At 37.0% G+C, this 14879-nt stretch overlaps 2 pseudogenes across 2 annotated transcripts in view; one reads left to right on the forward strand and one right to left on the reverse strand.

Annotated features, from left to right (window-relative positions):
• The window catches only part of LOC100389795 (fibrous sheath-interacting protein 2-like), a 43525-nt pseudogene that overhangs the window by 26942 nt on the left and 1704 nt on the right, over positions 1-14879 (reverse strand). The window contains exons 2-6 of the transcript XR_013519351.1: positions 12719-12880; positions 11565-11654; positions 10447-10586; positions 6129-6246; positions 5518-5628 (exon numbers count right to left, since the gene is read on the reverse strand). The product of XR_013519351.1 is annotated as a fibrous sheath-interacting protein 2-like (transcript). The remainder of the gene's footprint in view (positions 1-5517; positions 5629-6128; positions 6247-10446; positions 10587-11564; positions 11655-12718; positions 12881-14879) is intronic.
• On the forward strand, positions 1560-3927 carry LOC100406227 (programmed cell death protein 7 pseudogene; annotated as a pseudogene). Its single transcript, XR_013519350.1, has one exon. The product of XR_013519350.1 is annotated as a programmed cell death protein 7 pseudogene (transcript).

Consider the following 14879-nt stretch of genomic DNA (forward strand, 5'->3'; position numbering starts at 1 on the left):
AAGAGACAAATTTATTAAAACTAAAAGCTTACAGTTTGAGAAAATCAGAAAATGATAAATAAGAAGAAAAGGAAAAAGCAACTCTAGTTGGGACTAACAAGGAGAAAAGAAGTTACCATATCAGTAAGGTGAGCGGGTGACATCACCAGGGTCTAGAGATACTCAAAGGATAACAAAGGAATGTTATAAACAACTTTGTCAATAAATCCCACAATTCAGATGATATAAAAAATAAACAGTACCAATTCTAAAATATGATATGAGCCTAGCATTGCCCTGATACCACAATCAGGAAAGGGTAGTGTAAGAAAACTACATTTTGCACTAACATCTCTAGTACAAAAGTCTAAACAAAATTTTGGCAAATATAATAAAACAATATGTAAAAATGATAATACAATCGTACCAAGTGTATTGGTTTCATGACCGTTTGTTCAGGATTCATTTAACATTTAAAAATCAGTTTATGTTATTTACTATGCAATGAGCCACAAAAGAAAACTTACATGTGAATTTAATAAAACCACAGAAGAAAATGTTTGACAAAATCTTATATTCATTTCTGAGAGAAATGTTCAGCAAACTAGAAATATAAGAAAATTTCCTCAACCTGATGAATGACATCTGTAGAAAACCCACAGCTAACCCTATAATTAATAGTGACAGAGTTAATACTTTCCTCTTGAGATCAAGAACAAAGAGAGCACTATCAAACAAATCACCAATCAAAAACAGCTCGTATGTCTGCTTCTATACTGAAGTTGTAGGCAGTGAGATCAAGCAAGAAAAAATAAATGAAAGATACTCACATGGGAAGAAATAAAACTCCCTTTATTCACAGAAATGATCATCTATGTAGACTATTAATTGGCATGTAGAAAACAGTACTACTAGAACTGACTATGATTTTAACAACGCAGGATACAGGAGGGATATACGTACATCAGATGTTTTTCTATATATTAGCATTAAGTATTCAAAATTTGAAATGTAAAAAATATGTTACAATAGCATAAACTGTATGAAATACCTAGGGATGAATCTATGAAAAGATCTATAAGAACAGTACAGTGCAAACTACATAGCACTGTTAAGAGAGATTAAGTAGACCTAAATAAATGAAGAGACGTGGTTTTTGAGTTGCAAGACTCGATATTATTAAGAGGTAAATTGTGCCCAAACTGACCTACAGAGTTAATGCAAATCCGATAAAATAAATCTCAGCAAGACATTTTGTTAGAAATTAATAAGCTGATGCTAAAATTAGTATGGAAATACAAAGGACTTGAGATTAACTAAAACAACTGAAATAAGAAAAACAAATGTGTAAGGCTAGCACTACACACTGAAAGAATTATTAAAGGTACAATAATCAAACAAATAGGTCAAAGAATAGAGGAGAGTCCAAAAATAGGGCCATACAAATAACTTTTGATGAAGACATTATGAGCAAAATCTGAACTATAAGACATAATTTGCAGTGAAAACATTATGTCAAATCTGAAAATCATAAGACATAAAAATATTAAGAAACACGACTCAGATTCCTGTCATTTCTCAAAGCATCTCCGTCGCGAACATGGCTCTGCCACCCTTTTTCGGCCAGGGTCGCCCAGGCCCACTGCCCCCGCAGCCGCCGCCTCCGGCTCCCTCCGCCTGTCCACCACAGCCGCTGCCCTCCCAGGCTTTCCCGCCGCCTCTCCCCCAGCGGCCCAGCCCTTTTTCCGGAGCCTCCGCCCCCTTTCTTCAGCCTCCGCGGGCTCTGCAGCTCCGAGCCTCCGCGGAAGGGGGCGGCGGCGGCGGCGGCGGCGCCTTCTACCCGGTGCCACCACCGCCGCTGCCTCCGCCGCCGCCCCAGTGCCGGCCCTTCCCGGGGACCGACGCCGGCGAGATGCCGGCTGCCGCCTCCCGGCCCGGGGCCGCCCTGGAGCCCGCGCTGGCCTGAGACGCCGCCGCCGGACGACATGCTTGGGGATGCGGCCCTCCAGCGCCTGCGCGACCGGCAGTGGCTGGAGGCGGTGTTCGGGACCCCGCGGGGCGGGCTGTCCGGTTCCCCAGCGCACGCATGCCGGGCCCAGTCTTGGCGAAGTGAGCGCGCGATTGCGCGGGGCTCTGCGCCTGGTGCGGAGGCTGCGCGGCCTCAGCCAGGCCTTGCGCGAGGCCGAAGCAGACGACGCCGCCTGGGCCCTGCTGCATGCCCAGGCCGCGCCATTTCGCGCAGAACTGGCCGACCAGCTACAGCTGTTGACTCAGGCTGCCTATGTGGGCGAGGCCCGGCTGCGGCTTCGCTAGAGGGCTGGGAACGCGAGGGCGAGCGGGAGGCAGAGGCCGCGGGAGCGGTGGAACGCGAGCAGGAGATTGACCGCTGGAGGGTCAAGTGTGTGCAGGAGGTAGAGGAGAAGAAGCGGGAGCAGGAACTCAAAGCAGCTGCTGATGGCCTACTGTCTGAAGTGAGGAAAAAACAAGCAGATACTAAAAGAATGGTGGACATTCTTCGGGCTTTGGAGAAGTTGAGGAAACTGAGGAAAGAGACTGCAGCAAGGAAAGGGGTCTGTCCTCCAGCCTCAGCAGATGAAACTTTTGAGCATCATCTTCAGCGACTGCGAAAACTCATTAAAAAGCGCTCTAACTATAAGAAGCTGAAGAGAGAGCCCTCAGGGTTATATGCTGGAAGGAGAACAAGAGGAAGAGAGGAAAAGAGAATTAGAAAAGAAACAAAAGAAAAAGCGAAAATTTTACTTCAGAAACGTGAAATTGAGTCCAAGTTGTTTGGGGATCCAGACGAGTTCCCACTTGCTCATCTTTTGGAGCCTTTCCGACAGTATTACCTCCAAGCTGAGCACTCCCTGCCAGCGCTCATCCAGATCAGGCATGATTGGGATCACTGCCTGGTGCCATCTGATCATCCCAAAGGCAACTTCATTCCCCAAGGATGGGTCCTTCCCCCGCTCCCCAGCAACGACATCTGGGCAACTGCTGTTAAACTGCATTAGTAAAGATGCTCCCGAAGTGTGGTCCAGCCAACGCTCTTTCCAGCTCTAAATATTAGTGATGCTGCCATCTTTTGCTGTAGACTAAACTGCAACTTCTAAATTCCATGTGGTGTTCCCCTACCCTGAAGTTATGCTTTCCTTCTGTGCTCTGTGCTGGCCAGAGGTGCCTCTTGAATCAGGAGATTGATGTGGTTCTTCAGGAAAGGACTTAGGTGAACTGAGGTTATTACCACAGGCAGTGAATGACTTTGGTTCACCAGATTTGCCTCTATTTTGAGGGGCTTGGTCCAGAGTGACTTAATTTACTCGAGCTTCCTTGTGTGTGATGGGTAAGTACACTCAAACACTCAGTACAGGTGTGCGATAGGTTGATTGCACAACCCTGCCACCAATAGTGAGTATGTGAAGGCAAGCTTGATGCAAAACCTCCTGACCTTTTCTACCTGAAGAGCACTTTGACTTCTAGGAAGAAAGTCAAAAACTTGTTATCTTTGGTTTTGTTAATCCCAGTTTGTGTGCAGCTTGGGAGGCTGCTATTTAGGAAGATGGCAATGGCTGTAGGCTGAGTTGCCAGAAAAGACAGTGGCCTAGTTTTATTTTCATGTGGAGAACTTAGAAAACCTTAAGAGTACGCAAATTGGATTGTGTTTTAATGGACGATGGCTGTATTTTTCCATGTTAGAAGGATCCTAATGAAAGCACCTGTTTTTTTACATTTCTAAGGGTCTAGTTCAGAATCACCAAGGATATTTCCCTGATGGGAGTGGGATCTCAACCTCACTCTGTCACATTGTAGGAGTCAGTGTAGCTATGGAATTATCTTAGGAACTGAAGCTTCTAAAACTATCCATGTAGTCAAATCCGGGGGGAAAGCAAATAAAAATAATAAAACTTATTTTTTATATTCATTAATAAATGCTGTTGTGCTTGGAGATGATCACTCATATAAACATCGTTTTTTTTGTTCTGCTTTGGTTTTTTGCCAATTTTGTTATTTATATTTTCAAAAAACTAAATAAAAATCATTTTTTATTTAAAAAATATTAAGAAACACAAAGGAATTCAAAATCTCATAATAAAACAAGATTCACAAAAGACAATTGTAAAATAACCTCATTGGAAATACCAGTGTTCAAATGGCTCTGCCATTAGCATGGCTTAGGCAGCCTGTGGTGTTATCAGGCTTACAGTCAGTGACCACATCTAATGAGCACTCCTCCGATTCTGTTCAGTTGCATTATTAGTCTGCACTAAAACTGACCATAACTCCTTGAGTAGTAATTGACATTAGGCAAATGGAGAAAAATCTAGTGCATTCAATTGCTTCTGGAAAATGATACTTTCAGAGATGTGTAGTTTCAGAACAAACAGAAGAGAACAAGTTGGTGAGACTTCTCATTGAAAAATAGTGAAAAACTGAATAGTAAAAATATTAATAATAATTATGGCTGGGCATGGTGGCTGACAACTGTAATCCCAGCCCTTCAGGGGGCCAAGGTGGGAGAATCATTTGAGCTCAGGAGTTCGAGACCAGTATGGGCAATGTAGTGAAAACTCATCTCTACAGAAAAGAAGAGAAGAAGAGGAGGAGGAAGAAGAAGGAGAAGGAAAAGAAGAAGGAGGAAGAAAAAGAGAAAGAGGAAGAAGAAGGAGGAGGAGGAAAAACAAAAAAAAAAAAGAAAAATAATAATCATGGTAAATTGGAATAAGCTGAGCCTGCAATATGAACAGTGAGTGTCTGATGGTACTGAAAGATACAGGTAAGAAAGAGAACGAGAGATAAGCATACATATTTAAACTTCCAATATTTTTACAAAATTGCTATATAACAGTATATGTCAATACAAATCAAATTGTTTAAATCTTACATTCACATCTAGGTTTCTTAATAACCTATTTAAAATTGCTATTTAGAAATTTAGATCAATGTTTATCAACATGCTAAGTTGATAATGATTTTATGGAATGAAAAAACAGTCTACACACAGCTTGTGAGGTATAATATCATGTATTCAATTATTAATTGGGATAAACAAATATTTTTTGAAACATTCTGGTGGGGTGTATGTGTATATGTGTGAACTAAAAAGTTGATAGGGTTGTGGTGGTAGGATTTTTCTCTTTCTTTATATTAATTTACACTCTAAATCACAAAATCTTATATATTATTAGAGATAAAAACAGGTAAGCTAAGTAAAATTAATTAACGGGTAAAAGAAAAAATAAGAAATCCTGCCAAGAATCACTGTTTCTAAAAAAACTAATTCAGTCATTTAATTTTTTCATAGTAATTACAAGTTCAGTTTATGGTGTAAAAATAAAGCATAAAATAGTTATATCACATAATAGTACATTTTATAGTATAGTCAAAATGTAGTAAAATTGTCCCTAACTTTCAGTTTTATATCATGCATATTTGGAGTAACTGATCATCAGTCATCTCACAAAGTGATTTGTACTTCAAAAAACCAAAACAAAATCTTCTCTTCAAACAGATCAAGTTAAAGGTCAAAGCTCACCCTACCTTTCTGATACTCTCTTTTCTGTTTTTATGCCGTTGTTCTTCTATCCTCTCTTCTCTTTTAACATCTTCTGCCATCTTTGTCAGAAGTAATATCTCTTCTGTCTTCCTTTCCTAGAAATTACAACGTTACTGCACTTGGCATGTGTTCCCTTCATAACAATATCTTTGTATTTTGTCCCACCAAAAAGTATATTAAAGAAGTCAGAGCCTAATAGAAATCAGGTTAAGCAAAACAGAAGTCATACATTGCATTTAGAGTAGACTTTTCTTCTTCATTCTTATTAGGAATGTAGATATGATTATTTTTTACTAAAGCTAAATTAAAAAAAAATTCCTCTCCACAATAAAGGCTTTAAGAGAGTTCAGTAGTGTCTGGTAACTTTCTAACTGTTCTTTTAGAGTAGAAACTGGCTCATATACACACTTCCTGGTATCCACCTCACAATTTTATGTAACAACTTGTGTATTACAGCTATGAAGAATATTTAATGGAAACAAATTATTTTGAACTGAAATGACTTCAGGCAGTACAATGTACAGTTAAAATTATTTACAAGTAAAACAATGGTACACAATTTATCTCTTAATATTTTAAAGTTGTTATCTCTCACCTCTTCGCCTTTTCTATGAAGAGCAAGTTTTCTTCTTGTGTGTTCCCACTGTCGTCTTTTTTCTCTATCCATCAGGTATAGACGTTCTTCTGCTGTGCGTTCAAGTTGTTCTAGTTTTCTACTTATCATATCCAAATATGAATAAGAGTGCAAATATTACTGAAGGTGAATTAGCTGTTTCGTTTATGATGGCATCACCTGTTATGCCATTTCCAAACCACTTCCTTGCTTACCTTTCATTTCTTGAGCTACAGGAATTTTACTGTTTTTCTAACAGTCCTGTTTATAAACCTTTAAAACAGCCTTGAATGTCCACTGGATAAACAATGAAATTAAGGCAGAAATAAAGATATTCTTTGAAACCAAGGAGAATAAAGACACAATGTACCAGAATCTCTGGGACATATTTAAAGCAGTGTCTAAAGGAAAATTTATAGCAATAAATTCCCACATGAGAAGCAAGGAAATATCTAAAATTGACACTCTATCATCAAAATTAAAAGAGCTAGAGGAGCAAGATCAAAAAAATTCAAAGCTAGCAGAAGACAGAATAATTAAGATCAGAGCAGAACTGAAGGAGATAGAGGCACAAAAAACCCTTCAAAAAATCAATATTTCTAGGAGTCGGTTTTTGAAAAGATCAACAAAATAGAAGACCACTGGCCAGATTAATAAAAAAGAAAAGATAGAAGAATCAAATCGACGCAATAAAATACAATAAAGGGGATATCACCACCGATTCCACAGAAATACAAACTACTATCAGAGATTACTACCAATAACTCTATGCACATAAACCAGTGAACCTGAAAGAAATGGATAAATTCCTGGACACTTGCACACTCCCAAGCCTAAACCAGGAAGAAGTTGAAACCCTGAATAGACCAATAACAAGGGCTGAAGTAGAGGCAGCAATTAATAGCCTACCAACCAAAAAGAGTCTAGGTCTAGATGGATTCACAACGAAATTCCACCAGAAATACAAAGAGGAGCTGGTACCACTGGTTCTGAAACTATTCCAAATAATCCAAAAAGAGGGAATTCTTCCAAAATCGTTTTATGAGACCAACATCATCCTGATACCAAAACCCAGCAGAGACTCAACAAAAAAAGAAAACTTCAGCCAATATCCATGAAGAATATCAATGCAAAAATCTTCAATAAAATACTGGAAAACTGATTGCAACAGCACATCAAAAAGCTTATCCCTCATGATCAAGTAGGCTTCATCCCAGGGATGCAAGGCTGGTTCAACATATGCAAGTCTATAAAGGTAACCCACCACATAAACAGAACCAAAGACAAAAACCACATGATTATCTCAATCGATCCAAAGAAGGCCTCAACAAAATTCAACAGCACTTTATGCTAAAAACTCTCAATAAATGAGGTATTGATGGAATGTACCTCAAAATAATAAAAGCTATATATGACAAACCCACAGCCAATAACATACTGAATGGGCAAAAACTGGAAGCATTCCCTTTGAAATCTGGCACTAGATAAGGATGCCCTCCCTCAACACCACTCCTTTTCAATATAAAAAGAAATAAAGTGTATTCAATTAGGAAAGGAGGAAGTCAAATTGTCTCTATTTGCAGACAACATGATTGTATATTTAGAAGACCCCATCATCTCAGCCCAAAATCTCCTGAAACTGATAAGCAACTTCAGCAAAGTCTCAGGATACAAAATCAATGTACAAAAATCACAAGCATTTCTATACACCAATAACAGACTTAAAGAAAGCTAAATCAAGAGTGAACTGCCATTCACAATTGCTACAAAGAGAATAAAATACCTAGGAATGCAACTAACAAAGGATGTAAAGGACCTCTTCAAGGAGAACTACAAACCACTGCTCAAGGAAATAAGAGAGGAAACAAACAGATGGAAAAACATTCCATGCTCATGGTTAGGAAGAATCAATATTGTGAAAGTGGCCATACTGCCCAAAGTAATTTATAGATTCAACACTATCCCCATCAAGCTACTATGACCCTCTTCACAGAACTGGAAAGAAACCACTTTAAACTTCATATGGAAGCAAAAGAGAGCCCGCATAGCCAAAATAATCCTAAGCAAATAGAACAAAGTGGGAGACATCACACTATCTGACTTCATACTATACTACAAAGGATACATTAATCAAAACAGCATAGTACTGATACCAAAACAGAGATATAGACCAATGGAACAGATCAGAGGCCTTGGAGACAATGCCAGACATCTATAACCATCTGATCTTTGACAAAGCTGACAAAAACAAACAATGGTAAAAGGATTCCCTGTTTAATAAATGGTGTTGGGAAAACTGGCTAGCTATGTGCAGAAAGCAGAAACTGGACCCATTCCTGACACCTTACACTAAAATTAACTCCAGATAGATTACAGACTCCAACATAAGGCCTAATACCATAAAAACTCTAGAAGAAAACCAACGCAAAACCATTCAGGACATAGGCAAAAGCAAGGACTCCATGACTAAAACACCAAAAGCATTGGGAACAAAAGCCAAAATAGACTTTAAATAGAGTCTAATTAAACTCCAGAGCTTCTGTGCAGCAAAAGAAACAATCATTAGAGTGAACTGGCAACCAACAGAATGGGAAAAAATTTTTGCAATCATTAAAAAAACTGGAGACAACAGATGCTGGAGAGGATGTGGAGAAATAGGAACACTTTTACACTGTTCTTGAGAGTGTAAATTAGTTCAACCATTGTGGAAGACAGTGTGGCAATTCCTCAAGGACCTAGAAACAGAAATTCCATTTGACCCAGCAATCCCATTACTGCACATATAGCCAAAGGATTATAATTCATTCTATTGTAAAGACACATGCATATGTATGTTCATTGCAGTACTGTTTACAACAGCAAAGACCTGGTACCAACCCGAATGCCCACTGATGATAGACTGGACAAAGAAAATGTGACACATATATACCATGGAATACTATGTAGTCATAAAAAACGATGAGTTCATGTCCTTTGTGGGGACATGGATGAATCTGGAAACCATCATTCTCAGCAAACTGACACAAGAATAGAAAATCAAACACCGCATGTTCTCACTCATAGGTGGGTGTTGAACAATGAGAAAACATAGACACAGGGAAAGGAGCATCACAAACTGGGGTGTGTTGGGGGGACTGGGGAGGGACAGCAGGGGGTGGGGAGGTTAGGGAGGTATAACATGGGGAGAAATGCCAGATACAGGTGACGGGGGATGGAAGCGCAAACCACATTGCTATGTAGGTAGCTATGCAACAATCCTGCATGTTCTGCACATGTACCCCAGAACCTAAAGTGCAATAAAAAATACATACATATATATATATATATATATATATATATATATATATATATATAAAAGATTTATTGACTTCAAAAAAAAACCGGCCTAACCCACCAACTCAGCATGTTTTACTCATTATAAGGTCTTCCCAATACCCAGTTATCTGATATGATGGCAAATATAATGATAAAAAGTGGACTGAAGTTATTCAAACCATATTTCACAGTAAGCATTCATAAATCAGCAGGTTTAAGAAGATGTGCTTGCAAATATGGCTGAAATAGCTGAAACAGTAACTTCAAAAGTGGAAAAAGAAAATGAATTCTCTAAGAAAAAGTGGGCATTGGGTTCCTTATACTTTATAAGTCCTTTAACAAACCTCCCATCTGTAGTCTGCATCTCTGGTACATCAATATGTATTATGGCAACAATACCATGTAATGAAACCATGGAATGTATATAGAAGTCAGGTAATGTAGCCAAATTCCTTACTCCATCCCTAGGGCAGGAGAAAGAACTATAAAATCCTTACTTCCTAAGAAATGGGCTTGTTCATGGAATGGCCATAATTGACTATGACTGAGTCATATCTAAATGAGTTTATGCTCTTTTTTTATAGACAACACATATTTATATTGGCATCAGTTATACCAAATCTGTTTTTGACTTTGCACTAACTTCCTCAAACAATGCTGTCAATCCTTAAAGATGAATCATAAAAAGCTGTTATTGTTTGAGGCATGTGCTAAAGATTCTTTCTCTCCCTATTCTACTATAGAAAAATTTTGGATCTAATTTTTCCTTCAATGATCAGTTTGCCTTATCCCTGGGGCTTTCAGCAACCCTAACTCCTCTGTTAGTAAATTCTTCCACCTCTTGGTTTTGCTTCCTTCTGCACTCTGAAAAATCCAGGAGAATGGTGTCTAGGTCTTACAATAAATTGTTCAATTCTTTCTAGTATTTTCCAACTTATTTGGGTCCACAACATACACATAAAATATCCATCAAGTTTTATCTTACCTATGCCTCATTAACCGCTCCTGGTCCTTGACAGATTCAGTGCCCTCCTTTAACAACCAGTTCTGGACTTGGGCAACATCAGAATATTGAGGGATTTGATTGTTTTCTGGTACGTTATGTAGTTGTTTCACAAGTATTTTCTATTTAAGAAATGTGTATACTACATATATATAATGTTTTTTACATTTCCCAGAAATAGAATCATATAAATTCCTACATTTTATAAATGCTTAGTTCTGTTTAATTGCATTTACATTTACTTTGAATCCATTAAAGACATAGACAAGTAAAACAAAATTAAGATTCATCTCTCTAAAAATAAAAGGTAAAATTTCCGTTTATTTTTCAACATATTCTAAGTAAGTTAAATAAAAATATGCAGAAAGTAGAGAAGAAACACTGGGCACCAAAAGAAGTGGGGAAAATATAGAATACTTAGAAGTATACAGAAGTCCTTCTCATTTTTATTCAGTCCTCCTATTTTTAGAACATACCTTCGCAAACACACATATACACACATCTTTGTCATTTTGATCCAAACCTCTTGACCCTAAAATCTGAATACACACACACAGACACACATATACATCTTTGAGTCAAAAATCAAAAGGAAGTCACTCTCCATAACAGCTCACTACACCCAATCATTCCACTTCACATTTAAGAACATTTTTACTGGATGAATACAGGTGCAGCTGTATGAGTTCAAACACAGAATGTACATGTTCTTGAATCACCATAAAACATTACAGGTATTTATTGTTATTTTCCTATGGCTCAAACTGTTTTAGGTTTCACTTAAGAATCTTTCTGCCACAAGAGATGTTTCTTATTGGCCTTAGCTCAGGGGAAAAACACATCTGACTAGTGATTAAATTACTAAATTATGCCAGCTACTATTAATGTGTTGATGGATGACCCAGTCCCTTTTCCATTCTTGGCCAAACATAGCAGCATCCAAATAATGTTTATTCCTACTCTAAATTTTCAATTGAAAAAATATGCAATTACTTTATTAATAATTAAGGGTCAAATATGATTAAAAAAACACTGTACACATAAGTAAGGATTTCTCCCAAACTCTATGTAAACAAACCAAATTTAAGTGTTTAACTCACTTGTTCTCTTCTATAGTTTCTTTCAAAGTCTAATTTTAAACTGATAAGGTATTGCCTGTACTCATTCAATTCTCTCAAAGTACATACAACCTACAAACAAAAAGGAAAACACATCAATATTTAAAAAATATTAAATATATTAACATTATATAAATATTTTAAATATATATTTAAATTATTTTAATGATTTAAAAATCACTTTCCAAAAAAAAATAGCAGTGACCTACAATTTAATGACATTTTGGCCTAAAGAGTAATAAACTGCTAACAATGTTGTAGAGTAGTATCTTTCTGCATTTGTTAATCAGCAAGAAATTTCTATCCAAAAATATAACTTAGGCTGAGGCAAGAGGATTTCTTGAGGCCAGGAGTTTGAGATAAGCCTGGATAACATAGCAAGACCCCATCTCTTAAAAAAAATAAAAAATAAAACCAGCTGGGAGGGTATGTGCCTGTGCCAGCTGCTTAGGAGGCTGAGGCAGGAACACAGCTTGAGCCCAGGAGGTCAAAGCTGCCATGAGCCATGATTACGCCATTGCACTCCTGTGTAGGTAACAAAGTGAGAACCTGTCTCTAAAAAAAGTATACATATCACTTTATTAATATGACTAATACCATAAAAGAAGTTTAGTCAACACATTTAGAGTTATCACAGTAATAATTTAAATTAGCTGTAACTGGATTATAATTTTGAATGTAATAACATTGTAAGACTCCAATTAGAAAATACTCTATCAAGGTTCTAACAGACTGAAATTTGTAGGTTTCTATTTCATCTCAAGTTTTAAAAGTATGTGGAACAGAATCCTTGACAATTATATGTTGTATAATTATATAATTACATACACTATATAATGCCATTAAAGACAAAGAAGGCTATAATACACATGGGAAAATTAATATGTCTTTGTATTCTCAAATTATTTGTCAATAATTTTTCATATTACAAAGAAAAAAGGTGAAGGAAGAGTAGTTTTATTTAGCAACAACTGTTGTCTTATTTCTCTTGATCCAAATACTGAGAAATTTATAGAACTGCCTATTAAGTATTGTCTCATGACACAGGCCCCCCCCACCAACTGAGGTATAGAAACAAGTTTATATCAAGTTTTAAAGGGTTTCATTGATTAAAAAAAGAAGTAATCTTCAACCACTTTATTATTGCTGGTGACATAGCCATCTTCCTTTAATCTCTTCAGAATATCTGGGCGCTTATAGTATGCTTTTAAATGTGGATCATGGAGGCTGTTATATTGGTTTTCCAAAAGTCGACAGTAAGGATCAGTCAGGTTAAAACCATAAGAAGAGCGAAAAAGCTGCAAACACAGAGTCAAAAATTGTAAAATTAATGCATTTTTACTTAAAAAAATCTATCACAATAATTAGAATGTTCATTGAAAATAATGTGAAACAAAAATCTGAAGTGGAGAAAAACAGCTACAGAAAAATTGAGGTTGGGTGTGCTTTCCTGCATTTCCTTTCCTCTTTCCTCACCTGCATAAGTTATCCCAAAGACTCACCTTCCCTCAATCAGTTTCTCCTCTAATCATCTCCAGACCCTGGCTCTCAGTCAAATAAGAAAAAAGAAGAGGAAAAGAAAGGGAATAGATTATAGTTTATATTAAGGTATAAAGCCAATGCTAGGATTCTTTCTTTTCCTCCTCCCTCTCTCAAATCAGAACATTATATTCAAAAGATAAAGGGATAATAGTAATTATAATTTGATTTCAATCATCTTAAAATGAACAAAAATAACAGAAAATGTTCATCAAAATTTACGAAAATTAACAAATCGTAAAAGTAAAAGTTGGATATTAAAGATTTTGAGTTAAAGAGTCATTGCAACTTGGGGTTTTTAATGCATGAAATGAACAGTCTCTGAGTGCTAGAATAAGACAAATACCTGAGGTCTATATTATGCAGTTCAACATATTGAAGAACTAATTTTAAAACTGAAGTTTATTCATTTGTGTGAAGACCAAATACAATTTTAGGCAATAGTCATTGAAATATATAAGGAGGAAAAGATAATCAGTTATTAGTTATGTTTCTATATCTGCTGCATTAGAGAAAGAAGCTGAGTTATTCAATCTCACCACAAATTAAAACATTAGCAAAGTGAGTTTTTTTGGTGTGAGTTCTCAGTTTTTCAATAGCAGGATGCTGATAATGGCTTATTGGGGGACTTCTGAAATGGAAAAAGTAGAGAATGAGAGTAGGAAGCTGTGCTAATGTTGTTTTTTACATCCTTTCTTTCTGTTTTAAGTTTGCTGGGCCAGAACAACATATGTTTTATAATAGTTCAAAATAATGTCAAATCAGGAAATGACTCAGGGGACAGATAATTGGAGTATGTTGGTAATATGGCAAACCAGAGAGCACCTGCCCTTGCAGGTACAAAGTTCAATTTATACTACCACAGCAACACTAAGCACCAATCCAGACATGTGTAGAGGCACCAATTTGTGACCTCTGTTTTCTGTTTCAGTTTGGCTGTAGCCACAGTTGCAGTCCAGATCCTAAACACTATGGAGCCTGGCTAGGTTGGACCCTTAAAAGAACTCCAGAAAGATAGGTAGGAGGATGCTTTGTATACAGGTAAAAGGTAGATGAGAGAAACGTTAATAGGATACTAGCTCTTCCTTTGCATTTAAAAGCTTCTTTAAGTTTCTGACCTCTTGTGTAACACTAAACTTTAATCCCTGCCAAGGAGCATAACCAGAAAGCTGGATTCCCTGATTACCAATGCTTTCCTGAGAAGGTAAAGAAAGGACTCCCATAGGAGAAAGCCTTGAATTCAGTGAGTTCACAAATGAAGCCCAGATTTTTTCTGGAAGGGAAATAATCAATAACAGTAAGTCAAGAAGTGTACTGAATATTTATTTCAGATATTGACATTTAGCTGTAAACTTTTTAAAAATGTTAACTTTTAGCTGTGACAGGCATATGTGTCTCAATACCAAACCTGAAGTGCTACTGACCTGTAAACTAAGAACACCTTTAAACAGATCCACCCATCTGAGCCAGAGTAACCTTTCTATTGCCAATTAATATATCTGGTCTCTCTTAAAATGTAAATATAAAGCGTGACTTCATGAAGAAGGGTACTCTGAAAGAGAAAAGTCTTCAGAAAAACTAGTATGGTGCCTAATTATCACGGAACAAATTTGGGGATAAATAATGTAATAAAAATCGAACATCTTTTTGAAAAGTAGTAGACAAGTGACTTAATGGTAGACAGAGAAGATGGCAATAGAGTAAAAAGAATATATTTGAGGGAGGAGACCAAAGATGGAGTTCTAAGTTTATACACTA

The sequence above is a fragment of the Callithrix jacchus genome, chromosome 6 (assembly GCF_049354715.1).
Source record: "Callithrix jacchus isolate 240 chromosome 6, calJac240_pri, whole genome shotgun sequence".
Classification (NCBI taxonomy): domain Eukaryota; kingdom Metazoa; phylum Chordata; class Mammalia; order Primates; family Cebidae; genus Callithrix; species Callithrix jacchus.